This window comes from Triticum aestivum, chromosome 4B, assembly GCF_018294505.1.
Source record: "Triticum aestivum cultivar Chinese Spring chromosome 4B, IWGSC CS RefSeq v2.1, whole genome shotgun sequence".
Lineage (NCBI taxonomy): Eukaryota > Viridiplantae > Streptophyta > Magnoliopsida > Poales > Poaceae > Triticum > Triticum aestivum.
The window spans coordinates 465,198,804-465,214,303 of record NC_057804.1 but is presented as its reverse complement, the minus strand read 5'-3'; positions in this window follow the sequence as shown (position 1 = coordinate 465,214,303).

The window sequence follows — 15,500 nt, the reverse complement described above, 5'->3', positions numbered from 1 at the left end:
ATACATTGTTTAATTCCCCTTCATGCTTACCGAAGGATGATTGCTATGATCCCGTTGATTCTATTGAAATATCCCCTTTTGATGATGCTTGCTATGCTTGTGGCCAAGATGCCAATATGAATTATGCTTATGGAGATGAACTTGCTATAGTTCCTTATGTTAAACATGAAATTGTTGCTATTGCACCCACGCATGATAGTCCTATTATCTTTTTGAATTCTCCCTACTATACTATATCGGAGAAGTTTGCGCTTATTAAAGATTATATTGATGGGTTGCCTTTTACCATTGCACATGATGATTTTGATGAATGTAATATGCATGTGCTTGCTGCTCCTACTTGCAATTATTATGAGAGAGGAACTATTTCTCCACCTCTCTATGTTTCCCATACTATGAAATTGCAAGAAACTGCTTATACTATGCATTGGCCTTTACTTTGTGTGCATGAATTGTTCTTTTATGACATGCCGATGCATAGGAAGAGAGTTAGACTTCGTTGTTGCTTGATATATGTAACTTTGTGCTCACTACTAAATTACAAATCATTGTTAATCAAAATTGGCTTTGATATACCTTGGGATCCGGGTGGATCCATTACTTGAGCACTATATGCCTTGCTTAATGGCTTTAAAGAAAGTGCTGCCAGGGAGACAACCCGGAAGTTTTAGAGAGTCATTTATTTCTGTTGAGTGCTTTTATATATTTTAAAAACAAAAAAATAAATAGGGGAACCTAAAAACTTTTCAAAAAGGAAAGTGAAAGTGAGAAAGACAAGCATTGTTGAAGTGGGAGCTAACCTTGAACTTTGTTCATGCTCACGGAAACTTTGTGAATCTTGATTACAGAAACTTTTCATCAAAAATAATTATCCCCTTGTACAATTCCATTGTATTATAAAAATAATGTGCCAAGGTTTGCCTTTAGGATTGTTTACGATGTTTGTTGGTTTGTACGGTGCTGGACAGAAACTTTGGCTATAGTGCATGATTTTACATTTTTAACTGGAACGTCAGTTGGTTCTGATACCTTCTGCACTGTCTTGATATACAACTTGTTTATTTTTACTAATCTTGGTAGAATTTTTGGGGTACCATAAGTATGGTGGATGTTCAGATTGCTACAGACTGTTCTGTTTTTGACAGATTCTGTTTTTGATGCATAGTTTGCTTGTTTTGATGAATCTATCAATTTATATCAGTGGATTAAGCCATGGAAAAGCTATATTACAGTAGACACAATGCAAATACAAAATATGAATTGGTTTGCCACAGTTCTTAGAGTAGTGATTTGCTTTATTATACTAACGGATCTTACCGAGTTTTCTGTTGAAGTTTTGTGTGGATGAAGTGTCTAATCGAGGATGTTTCGATATGAGGAAAAGGAAGAGAGGCAAGAGCTCAAGCTTGGGGATGCCCGAGGCACCCCAAGTAAATATTCAAGGAGACTCAAGCGTCTAAGCTTGGGGATGCCCCGGAAGGCATCCCCTCTTTCTTCAACAAGTATCGGTATGTTTTCGAATTCATTTCGTTCATGCATTATGTGCGAGTCTTGGAGCGTCTTTTGCATTTAGTTTTCATTTTTATTTTATGCACCATGCTGGTATGAGATAGTCCTTGTTTGATTTATAGAATGCTCATTGCACCTCACTTAAATCTTTTGAGTATGGCTTTATAGAATGCTTCATGTGCTTCACTTATATCATTTGAAGTTTGGATTGCCTGTTTCTCTTCATATAGACAACCGCCATTTGTAGAATGCTCTTTTGATTCACTTATATTTGTTAGAGCGTGGGCATATCTTTTGTAGAAAGAATTAAACTCTCTTGCTTCACTTATATCTATTTAGAGAGATGACAGGAATTGGTCATTCACATGGTTAGTCATAAAATCCTACATAAACTTGTAGATCGTTGAATATGATATGTTTGATTCCTTGCAATAGTTTTGCGATATAAAGATGGTGATATTAGAGTCATGCTAGTGGGTGGTTGTGGATTGTAGAGACACTTGTATTGAGGTTTGTGACTCCCGTAGCATGCACGTATGGTGAGCCGCTTTGTGATGAAGTTGGAGCACAATTTTATTTATTGATTGTCTTCCTTATGAGTGGCGGTCGGGGACGAGCGATGGTCTTTTCCTACCAATCTATCCCCCTAGGAGCATGCGCGTAGTACTTTGTTTTCAATGGCTTGTAGATTTTTGCAATAAGTATATGAGTTCTTTATGACTAATGTAGAGTCCATGGATTATACGCACTCTCACCCTTCCATCATTGCTAGCCTCTTCGGTACCGTGCATTGCCCTTTCTCACCTTGAGAGTTGGTGCAAACTTCGCCGGTGCATCCACACCCCATGATATGATATGCTCTGTCACACATAAGCCCCCTTATATCTTCCTCAAAACATCCACCATACCTACCTATCATGGCATTTCCGTAGCCATTCCGAGATATATTGCCATGCAACTTCCATCATATCATATACATGACTTGAGCATTCATTGTCATATTGCCTTGCATGATCGTAAGATAGCTAGCATGATGTTTTCATGGCTTGTCTATTTTTTGATGTCATTGCTACGCTAGATCATTGCACATCCCGGTACACCGCCGGAAGCATTCATATAGAGTCATATCTTTGTTCTAGAGATTGAGTTGTAAGTAAATAAAGTGTGATGATGATCATTATTAGAGCATTGCCCCAGTGAGGAAAGGATGATGGAGACTATGATTCCCCCACAAGTCGGGATGAGACTCTGAACTTTATGAAAAATAAAAGAGGCCAAAGAAGCCCAAATAAAAAAAGGAGGCCAAAGAAGCCCACCAAAAAAAAGAAGAGAGAAAAAAATAAATAAAAAAATGAGAGAAAAAGAGAGAAGGGGCAATGTTACTATCCTTTTACCACACTTGTGCTTCAGAGTAGCACCATGTTCTTCATAGAGAGAGCCTCCTATGCTTTCACTTTCATATACTAGTGGGAATTTTCATTATAGAACTTGGCTTGTATATTCCGATGATGGGCTTCCTCAAATGCCCGAGGTCTTCATGAGCAAGCAAGTTGGATGCACACCCACTTAGTTTCAGTTTGAGCATTCATACACTTATAGCTCTAGTGCATCCGTTGCATGGCAATCCCTACTCACTCACATTGATATCTATTGATGGGCATCTCCATAGCCCGTTGATACGCCTAGTTGATGTGAGACTTTCTCCTTTTTGTCTTCTCCACATAACCCCCACCATCATTTTCTATTCCACCTATAGTGGTATATCCATGGCTCACGCTCATGTATTGCATGAAAGTTGAAAAAGTTTGAGATTATTAAAGTATGAAACAATTGCTTGGCTTGTCATCGGGGTTGTGCATGATTAAATACTTTGTGTGATGAAGATAGAGCAACAACCAGACTATATGATTTTGTAGGGATAACTCTCTTTGGCCATGTTGTTTTGAAAAGACATGATTGCTTTATTGGTATCCTTGAAGTATTATTGTTTTTATGTCAAATGATAGACTATTGCTTTGAATCACTCGTGTCTTAATATTCATGCCATGATTAGATATATGATCAAGATTATGCTAGGTAGCATTCCACATCAAAAATTATCTTTTTTATCATTTACCTACTCAAGGACGAGCAGGAATTAAGCTTGGGGATGCTGATGCGTCTCCATCGTATCTATAATTTTTGATTGTTCCATGCCATTATTCTACAACTTCCATATACTTTTTGGCAACTTTTTATACTATTTTTTGGGACTAACATATTGATCCAGTGCCCAGTGCCAGTTCCTGTCTGTTGCATGTTTTTTGTTTCGCAGAAACCCAATATCAAACGGAGTCCAAACGGGATAAAAACGGACGAAGATTTTTTTGGAATATTTATGTTTTTCGGGAAGTAAAATCAACGCGAGACGGTGTCCGAGGTGGTCACGAGGTAGGGGGGCGCGCCCCTAACCCTCGTGGTCCACTCGTAAGGCGGTTGACGCTCTTATTTTGGCACAAGAAAGCTAATTTTATGAGAACGACCTGGGCGAAAGATTCACCCCAATCGGAGTTACGAATCTCCAGATATAAAGGAAACAGTGAAGGGGTAGAATCAGAAAAAGCAGAAACAGAGAGATAGATCCAATCTCGGAGGGGCTCTTGCCCCTCCCAAGCCATGGGAGCCAAGGACCAGAGGGGAAACCCTTCTCCCATCTAGGGAGAAGGTCAAGAAAGAAGAAGAAGAAGAAGGGGGGCTCTCTCCCCCTTGCTTCCGGTGGCGCCGGAACGCTGCCGGGGGCCATCATCATCACCGCGATCTTCACCAACACCTCCGCCATCTTCACCAACATCTCCATCACCTTCCCCCTTCTATCTACAGCGGTCCACTCTCCCGCAACCCGCTGTATCCTCTACTTGAACATGGTGCTTTATGCTTCATATTATTTTCCAATGATGTGTTGCCATCCTATGATGTCTGAGTAGATTTCCATTGTCCTATCGGTGATTGATGAATTGCTATGATTGGTTTGAGTTGCATATTTTATTATTGGTGATGTCCTATTGTGCCCTTCGTGTCGCACAAGCGTGAGGGATTCCCGCTATAGGGTTTGCAATATGTTTATGATTTGCTTATGGTGGGTGGCGTGAGTGACAGAAGCACAGACCCGAGTAAGTAGGTTGTTTGCGTATGGGATAAAAGGGGACTTGATACTTTAATGCTATGGTTGGGTTTTACCTTAATGAATCTTTAGTAGTTACGGATGCTTGCTAGAGTTCCAATCATAAATGCATATGTTCCAAGTAGAGAAAGTATGTTAGCTTATGCCTCTCCCTCAAATAGAATTGCAATAGTGATTACTGGCCTAGTAACATAGTCAGTTGCCTAGGGACAATTCCACAACTCCTACCACCACTTTTCCACACTCGCTATATTTACTTTATTTGCATCTTTATCTAAACAGCCCCTAGCTTTTATTTACCTGTTCTTTATTATCTTGCAAACCTATCCTATCACACCTACAAAGTACTTCTAGTTTCATACTTGTTCTAGGTAAAGCGAACATCAAGCGTGCGTAGAGTCGTATCAGTGGCCGATAGGACTTGAGAGAGTATTTGTTCTACCTTTAGCTCCTCGTTGGGTTCGACACTCTTACTTATCGAAAGAGGCTACAACTATCCCATATACTTGCGGGTCATCAAATAATAATTTTAGTGATTTGTTACAATAGAAAATGATAAGGTTTTTGCATTGGTTTATACTAACTTATCTCACGAGTTCTTGTTGAGTTTGGTGTGGATGAAGCTTTCGAGATTTAGGAAACCAAGATATAAAAGGAATGAAGGAGACACAAAAGCTCAAGCTTGGAGATGCCCAAGGCACCCCAAGATAATATTTCAAGAAGTCTCAAGCATCTAAGCTTGGGGATGCCCCGGTAGGCATCCCACCTTTCTTGTTCAACAATTATCAGTTAGTATCGGTTGAACCTAAGTTTTTGCTTTTTCACATGAGTTGTGCTATCCTTGCAAAGTAATTTTGTTTTGTTTTGCTTGCTGCTTGAATAAAATACATTTGATCTAAAATATTTAAATGAGAGAGAGTCTACTCATAGCTATATAATTATTTGACTACTCATTGATCTTCACTTATATCTTTCGGAGTAGTTTGTCGTTTGCTCTAGTGCTTCACTTATATCTTTTTAGAGCATGGCGGTGGTTTTATTTTGTAGAAATTAATGAACTCTCATGCTTCACTTATATTATCTTGAGAGTCTTAAACAACATGGTAATTTGAATGAAAACTATCATAAAAGTGAATTGGATGCTATGATCAATTTGATGCTTGATAATTGTTTTGAGATATAGAGGTGGTGATATTAGATTCATGCTAGTTGGGTAATTGTGAATTTAAAGAATACTTTTGTTGAAGTTGGCAAGTCCCGTAGCATGCATGTATGGTAAAAGTTGTGTAACAAATTTATTGCATGGGGTTCTCTTTTGATTGCCTTCCCTTATGTGGAGGTCGGGGGCGTGTGATGGTTAACTCCTACCAACCTCCCCCCTTGGAGCATGCGCGTAGTGCTTGGTTTTTGATGACTTGTAGATTTTTGCAATAAGTATATGAGTTCTTTATGACTAACATTGAGTCCATGGATTATACACACTCTCACCTTCCATCATTGCTAGCCTCTTCGGTACAGTGCATTGCCCTTTCTCACCTTGAGAGTTGGTGCAAACTTCGCCGGTGCATCCAAACCCCGTGATACGATACGCTCTATCACACATAAACCTCCTTATATCTTCCTCAAAACAGCCACCATACCTACCTATTATGGCATTTCCATAGCCATTCCGAGATATATTGCCATGCAACTTTCCACCGTTCCATTTATCATGACACGCATCATCATTGTCATATTGCCTTGCATGATCATGTAGTTGACATCGTATTTGTGGCAAAGCCACCATGCATAATTTTTCATACATGTCACTCTTGATTCATTGCCCATCCCGGTACACCGCCGGAGGCATTCATATAGAGTCATATCTTGTTCTAGTTTCGAGTTGTAATTCATGAGTTGTAAATAAATAGAAGTGTGATGATCATCATTATTAGAGCATTGTCCCATAAAAAAAAGAAAGGCCAAAAAAGGCCAAAAAAAGGAAGGCCCAAAAAAATAAGAAGAAAACATAAAGGGGACAATGTTACTATCCTTTTCAACACTTGTGCTTCAAAGTAGCACCATGTTCTTCATATAGAGAGTCTCATTTGTTGTCTCTTTCATATACTAATGGGAATTTTTCATTATAGAACTTGGCTTGTATATTCCAACGATGGGCTTCCTCAAAGTGCCCTAGGTCTTCATGAGCAAGCAAGTTGGATGCACAGCCACTTTGTTTCTTTTGTTGAGCTTTCGTGCATTTATAGCTCTAGTGCATCCGTTGCATGGCAATCCCTACTCCTCATGTTGACATCAATTGATGGGCATCTCCATAGCCCGTTGATTAGCCTCGTCAATATGAGACTTTCTCCCTTTTTGTCTTCTCCACATAACCTCCATCATCATATTCTATTCCACCCATAGTGCTATATCCATGGCTCACGCTCATGTATTGCGTGAAAGTTGAAAAAAGTTTGAGATTGCTAAAGTATGAAACAATTGCTTGGCTGAAACCGGGGTGTGCTTGATGGGAGTATTTTGTGTGATGAAAATGAAACATAGCCTAACTATATGATTTTGTAGGGATGAACTTTCTTTAGCCATGTTATTTTGAGAAGACATGATTGCTTAGTTAGTATGCTTGAAGTATTACTATTTCTTATGTCAATATGAACTTTTATTTTGAATAATTTGGATCTAAACATTCATGCCACAATAAAGAGCATTACATTAAGAATTATGCTAGGTAGCATTCCACATCAAAAATTCCGTTTTTATCATTTACCTACTCGAGGACGAGTAGGAATTAAGCTTGGGGATGCTTGATACATCTCCAACGTATCTATAATTTTTGATTGTTCCATGCTATTATATTACCTGTTTTGGATGTTTATGGGCTTTTCTCTACACTTTTATATCATTTTTAGGACTAACCTATTAACCGGAGGCCCAGCCCATATTGTTGTTTTCTTGCCTATTTCAGTGCTTCGAAGAAAAGGAATATCAAACGGAGTCCAAACGTAATGAAACCTTCAGGAGCGTGATTTTTGGAACGATCGTGATCCAGGAGACGTGGAGCTGAAGTCAGGGAAGCTTCAAGGAGGCCATGAGGCAGGGGGCGCGCCCACCCCCTGGGCGCGCCCTCCACCCTCATGGGCCCCTCGTGGCTCCCCTGACCGACTTCTTTCGCCTATATATCTCCATATAGCTGAAAAACATCGAAGAGCACAATAGATCAGGAGTTTCACGCCGCAAGCCTCTGTAGCCACCAAAAACCAATCAGGACCCTGTTCCGGCACCCTGCCGGAGGGGGGATCCCTCACCGGTGGCCATCTTCATCATCCCGGCACTCTCCATGACGAGGAGGGAGTAGTTCACCCTCGGGGCTGAGGGTATGTACCAGTAGCTATGTGTTTGATCTCTCTCTCTCTCTCTCTCGTGTTCTTGAGGTGATACGATCTTGATGTATCGCGAGCTTTGCTATTATAGTTGGATCTTATGATGTTTCTCCCCCTCTACTCTCTTTTAATTGATTGAGTTTTCCCTTTGAAGTTATCCTATCGGATTGAGTCTTTAAGTACTTGAGAACACTTGATGTATGTCTTGCCGTGCTTATCTGTGGTGACAATGGGATATTCACGTGATTCACTTGATGTATGTTTTGGTGATCAACCTGCGGGTTCGATGAATCTATGCATAGGGGTTGGCACACGTTTTCGTCTTGAATCTCCGGTAGAAACATTGGGGCACTCTATGAAGTACTTTGTGTTGGTTGAATAGATGAATCTGTGATTGTGTGATGCATATCGTATAATCATGCCCACGGATACTTGAGGTGACAATGGAGTATCTAGGTGACATTAGGGTTTTGGTTAATTTGTATCTTAAGGTGTTATTCTAGTATGAAGATAGATTGAACGGAAAGAATATCTCTATGTTATTTTACTACGGACTCCTGAATAGATAGATCAAAAAGGATAACTTTGAGGTGGTTTCGTACCCTACCATAATCTCTTCGTTTGTTCTCTGTTATTAGTGGCTTTGGAGTTACTCTTTGTTGCGTGTTGAGGGATTGTTATGTGATCCAATTATGTTATTATTGTTGAGAGAACTTGCACTAGTGAAAGTATGAACCTTAGGCCTTGTTTCCTAGCATTGCAATACCGTTTACGCTCACTTTTATCACTTGTTACCTTGCTTTTTTATATTTTCAGATTACAAATACCTTTATCTACCATCCATATTGCACTTGTATCACCATCTCTTCGCCGAACTAGTGCACCTATACAATTTACCATTGTATTGGGTGTGTTGGGGACACAAGAGACTCTTTGCTATTTGGTTGTAGGGTTGTTTGAGAGAGACCATCTTCATCCTATGCCTCCCACGGATTGATAAACCTTAGGTCATCCACTTGAGGGAAATTTGCTACTGTCCTACAAACCTCTGCACTTGGAGGCCCAACAACATCTACAAGAAGAAGGTTGTGTAGTAGACATCAGTACTAAGACTGACAGTAAGAATAGGGGTACGTATTAGGAGGCAAGGTCTGAGCTACGGTGAGATTGTACGCAAGTGCTTATGAGTTTAGGCCCCTCTCGGCGGAGGTAAAAGCCCTACGTCTCGGTGCCCTGAGGCGGTTGACTGGATTATAGTGTGTGTTACAAGGGGTGCCCACCCTTGTGCCAGAGGAGGGGGGTGGCTTATATAGAGTGCACCAGGACCCCAGCCATCCCCCATTACAAGGAGTTCAATGTACATTAAGACGGGGCATTACTGGTAGCGCCAGCTATAAAGTGTATTCAATGACCTTAAAGACAACGGAGTGAACGCCTGACCATTGCTGTCCTTAGTGGCTCCTGGCCTTGTTTGGTCAAGTGGTCTTCTGTATAGTCGAGTGACTATAAGAGTGAGAGGTATTCGAGTGAGATGATTGGTTGAGTGGATTGCACTCGACTACCTCAATTGATACCCTCTATTGTTCTTCGGGTGTCTTTGCTTCTAGGGTACTGACCTTGGGTAGGGCATATAGGTCAGGCCTATGACCCTACCCTAGGTCCATGGTATCATCATTAGCCCCCCGAATGGATTGATGACCGAGTGGAAAGAAGGTTGAAGTTGGACCAGCTTTGTCCCTCGTGCTTCACAAGTGCTCATGCTGAGTTGGAGGCTTACGCTTGAAACTCCGGCTTCATTTCAGTCGCCTTGATCGATTCAGAAGTTTTCGAGTGAGTTTATACTGCCACTCGTCGAGTGTTACTCTTGACATGAAATCTTTGGCGCGATTGGTTAAGGCGTGTCCTAGATCTCGCGGGATTCGAAATTTTGGGGAAGCGCGCGAGGCGGAGCGGGCCGCAGTAAGCGGGATGGATAGACAAGAGCGCCTCGATTTCTATGCCACCTTTTTCGCCACGTACCCAGCGCGCGACTGTTGTGGGATTTGACAGGATCGCTCAGGCCCATGCGTCAGCCACTCGGAGGGGGGGGGTCCTTAAAAGGCGTCGGGGCCAAGGCGTGTGCACTGTGCGCATCCATTCTCCCCCTTCCTCCTGTGTTTCTCCACTGCATCTTCTTCCTCCGCCCTCGACGCCGTTGCCCCGCCACCATGGTGAAGGACAAGACGGCGGCGCTGGAGCGCGCGAAGAAGGCGACAGGGGAGGAGAAAGGGAAGAAAATGAATTGGGGGTCGTCGTTGACGTCCGGGCTGCCGCAGGGCTAGATCCAGGGCGATTGGATCCGATCTTCGCTCCGGCCGGAAGATTTGGAGGAGCTGGCTGATTCCGGTATGATCATCGCCGGAGCTGCGAGGCTGCCGAAGGGGGAGACGGAGCCTCAGCCACGGTCGGGTGAGTGCGTGCTCCTTGCAACCCACGTCGACCGTGGATTCTCCCTTCCTCCGCATCCTTTTTCTGGGGCTTCTTGAACTTTTTTGGAGCTCAACTCCATCACTTTTCCCCCAACACCATTACGTATCTCACCGTGTTTGTGTCCATGTGTGAAAATTTCCTGGGTTGTCGACTGCACTGGGGTCTTTTAAAGCACATCTTCACTATCTGCTCTCAGTCTGTGAAGAAGGCGAATTCGAGTGACGAGAGGACGCATGTGATCCAAATGTGCGAGGATTTGGGGATCCAAAAGAGGAAAAGGAGCGCTTTCCCTTCCATGACACTTCCTGAGTCAGTCAGGGGCTGGCAGTCGACCTGGTTCTACTGCCAGGATATTGTGACTCCCAATCACTCGACCGGTCTTCCCCCCTTCTCTTTAGAATGTGCCCAGCAACCTTCTTCACTGAAAGTGACCGCTGCAGAGAGGGTGGAGACGAACATGTTGGTTGAAAGAGTGGTCCAGCTGATCAATTAGGGTGTAACCGGCATGGACTTGCTGGAGTTGTTTCTCAGTCAATGCATCCAACCGCTCCAGGCTCGTGACCACTCGATGTGGATGTATTATGGAGCCAATGACACCGTTCGGGTTCATCCAGAAGAGGTTACAGCCGAGATGGTGGCCCAGTGGCTGAAGGGCATCACAAGAAACAAGGACAACCCCAGGGGAGCCAAGAGAGTCGACCCATTCAGCGCCAAGAACCCGCCAGACAAGGTCCGATCTTTGCTACCGACTGTACTTCCATATGTCTTGCAACTGTCTCTGAATCCGACTGATATTTGTTTGACTCTTTGTCTTGTAGGTTTACACTGAGATGTACTCTATGCCCAACGGTGAACAAGCTCTGGAGCAAGACCAGGATGGAGAGGACAGCGTTGAAGAGAGCAGCGATTGGCAGTCTCCTGAAGACGATGATGATGAGGAAAGCGACGAGTCGGACAACGACGAAGTGGTCGACTCACCACCACGCTCTGGGCGTCGATCCAAGCAACTCCAGATCCAGTGGGCGGGCGCGGTAAGATGATACGTCTCCGTCGTATCTATAATTTTTGATTGTTCCATGCCAATATTATTCAACTTTCATATACTTTTGGAAACTTTTTACACTATATTTGGGACTAACATATTGATCCAGTGCCCAGTGCCAGTTCCTGTTTGTTGAATGTTTTATGTTTCGCAGAAACCCAATATCAAATGGAATCCAAACGGGATAAAAACGGACGGAGAATTATTTTGGAATATTTGGTTCCTCCGGAGGAAGAATCAAAGCGAAACAGTGACCGAGGTGGCCAGGAGATAGGGGGGCGCGCCCACCCCCCTGGGCGCGCCTGGCACTCTCCTGGGACACCCGTAAGGCGGTTGAAGCTCTTCTTTTGCCGCAAGAAATCTAATTTTATGAGAAAAATCTGGGCGAAAGATTCACCCCAATCGGAGTTACGGATCTTCGGATATAAAAGAAACGGTGAAGAGGCAGAATCTAAGAACGCAGAAACAGAGAGAAACAGAGAGATAGATCCAATCTCGGAGGGGCTCTCGCCCCTCCCACGCCATGGGAGCCAAGGACCAGGGGGAAACCCTTCTCCCATCTAGGGACAAGGTTAAGGAAGAAGAAGAAGAAGGGTGGCCCTCTCCCCCTTGCTTCCGGTGGCGCCGGAACGCCGCCGGGGGCCATCATCATCACCGCGATCTACACCAACACCTCCGCCGTCTTCACCAACATATCCATCACCTTCCCCCATCTATATCCAGCGGTCCACTCTCCCGCAACCCATTGTATCCTCTACTTGGACATGGTGCTTTATGCTTCATATTATTATCCAATGATGTGTTGCCATCCTATGATGTCTGAGTAGATTTTCGTTGTCCTACCGGTGATTGATGAATTGCTATGATTGGTTAAATTTGCTTGTGCTTATGTTGCTTTCCTATTGTGCCCTCCATGTCGTGCAAGCGTGAGGGATTCCCGCTGTAGGGTGTTGCAATATGTTCATGATTCATTTATAGTGGGTTGCTTGAGCGACAGAAGCATAAACCCGAGTAAGGGGGTTGTGGCGTATGGGATAAAGGGGACTTGATGCTTTAATGCGATGGTTGGGTTTTACCTTAATGAATCTTTAGTAGTTACGGATGCTTGCTAGAGTTCCAATGATAAGTGCATATGATCCAAGAAGAGAAAGTATGTTAGCTTATGCCTCTCCCACATAAAACTTGCTATCGGTCTAGTAACGTAGTCAATTGGTTAGGGACAATTTCACAACTCCTACCACCACTTTTCCACACTCGCTATATTTACTTTATTGCATCTTTATCTAAACATCCCCTACTTTTTATTTACGTGTTCTTTATTATCTTGCAAACCTATCCAACAACACCTACAAAGTACTTCTAGTTACATACTTGTTCTAGGTAAAGCGAACACTAAGCATGCGTAGAGTTGTATCAGTGGCAGATAGGGCTTGAGAGAATATTTGTTCTACCTTTAGCTCCTCGTTGGGTTTGACACTCTTACTTATCGAAAGAGGCTACAACTATCCCGCATACTTGCAGGTTATCAAGACCCTTTTCTGGCGCCGTTGCCGGGGAGTCATAGCGTGGGGTGAATATTCTCGTGTGTGCTTGTTTGCTTTATCACTAAGTAATTTTTATTTGTTGTTCTTAGATGTTCTTTATCTTTAGTTATGGATATGGAACACGAAATACCAAAAAAATTAGGTGTACTTGCTGCTCATGGAGATGGGGAAGCTCCTAAAACCCTCGATGCTCGCTATGTTCAAGATATTATGTACTACTTTGATAATCCTGAGAAAACCCCATTCAATTATGTTACGGAAGACACGTTGGATCAACGTGAATACTTTAGGGATTATCGTTTGACACAAAAAGGGAAACTATTATGGGATCAAATTTCTATGTTGCCTTGGTATGCCCGGGATCTATGCTTGAGATATGATATTACTTGTTGCTCTAGGATGAAGGCTCCACACCTTCCCTTTTCATGCAAATTTAATGATAATGAAACCTTAGCTTCTTATGCTAGAGGTATATATGATTACTATGATGTTGAACAAATTGAAGAATTTGTTGCTTTTAAGGCTGCTTATGAAATTGAATCTTTGTTTGAAAAGTATGAAGCTTTAGATGGTGATGTTTATAGGCCTGAAAATTATGCTATATTGAGATATTGCTATGAAAATTATGAATACAATTACAATATTAATGCATCTATTGAGAAAGTCTCCACTGTCCAAGAAGAGACTAATATTTTGCAGGAAGCTATGGAAGAAGAAATTGATGAAACTGTGAGCTCATTGGATGAAAAATATGATGAGGAGAGCAAAGAACAAAAGGAGGAAGAGCGGATTGATCACCCGTGCCCACCTTCTAATGAGAGTAACTCTTCAACTCATATATTGTTTAATTCCCCTTCGTGCTTACCGAAGGATGATTGCTATGATGATTGCTATGATCCTGTTGATTCTCTTGAAATATCCCTGTTTGATGATGCTTGCTATGCTTGTGGCCAAGATGCCAATATGAATTATGCTTAGGGAGATGAACTTTCTATAGTTCCTTATGTTAAACATGAAATTGTTGCTATTGCACCCACGCATGATATTCCTATTATCTTTTTGAATTCTCCCATCCACACTATATCGGAGAAGTTTGTGCTTATTAAGGATCATATCGATGGGTTGCCTTTTACTACTACACATGATGATTTTGATAGATATAATATGCATGTGCTTGCAGCTCCTACTTGCAATTATTATGAGAGAGGAACTATATCTCCACCTCTCTATGTTTCCAATATGATAAAATTGCAAGAAACTTCTTATACTATGCATTGGCCTTTACTTGGTGTGCATGAATTGTTCTTTTATGACATGCTGATGCATAGGAAGAGAGTTAGACTTCGTTGTTGCATGATATATGTTACTTTGTGCTCACTAGTAAATTACAAATCATTGTTAATTAAAATTGGCTTTGATATACCTTGGGATCCGGGTGGATCCATTACTTGAGCACTATATGCCTAGCTTAATGGCTTTAAAGAAAGCGCTGCCAGGGAGACAACCCGGAAGTTTTAGAGAGTCATTTATTTCTGTTGAGTGCTTTTATATAGTTTAAAAACAAAAAAAAAGAGGGGAACCTAAAAACTTTTCGAAAAGGAAAGTGAAAGTGAGAAAGACGAGCATTGTTGAAGTGGGAGCTAGCTTTGAACTTTGTTCATGCTCACGGAAACTTTGTGAATCTTGATTACAGAAACTTTTCAGCAAAAATAATTATCCCCTTATACAATTCCATTGTATTATAAAAATAATGTGCTAAGGTTTGCCTTTAGGATGTCTACAATGCTTGTTGGTTTGTACGCTGCAGGACAGAAACTTTGGCTGTAGTGCGCAATTTTACGATTTTAACTGGAATGCAAAACTGTTCTGATTCTTTATGCATTGTATTTATGTAAAAATTGTTTATTTTTACTAATTTTGGTAGAATTTGTGGGGTACCATAAGTATGGTGAATGTTCAGATTGCTACAGACTGTTGTGTTTTTGACAGATTCTGTTTTTGATGCATAGTATACTTATTTTGATGAAACTATCAATTTATATTAGTGGATTAAGCCATGAAAAGGTTATATTACAGTAGACACAATGCAAAAATAAAATATTAATTGGTTTGCTATAGTACTTAGAGTGGTGATTTGCTTTATTATACTAACGGATCTTACCGAGTTTTCTGTTGAAGTTTTGTGTGGATGAAGTGTCTAATCGAGGAGGTCTCGATATGAGGAAAAGGAAGAGAGGCAAGAGCTCAAGCTTGGGGATGCCCGAGGCACCCCAAGTAAATATTCAAGGAGTCTCAAGCGTCTAAGCTTGGGGATGCCCCGGAAGGCATCCCCTCCTTCTTCAAGAAGTATCGATATGTTTTCGAATTCGTTTCGTTCATGCATTATGTGCAAGTCTTGG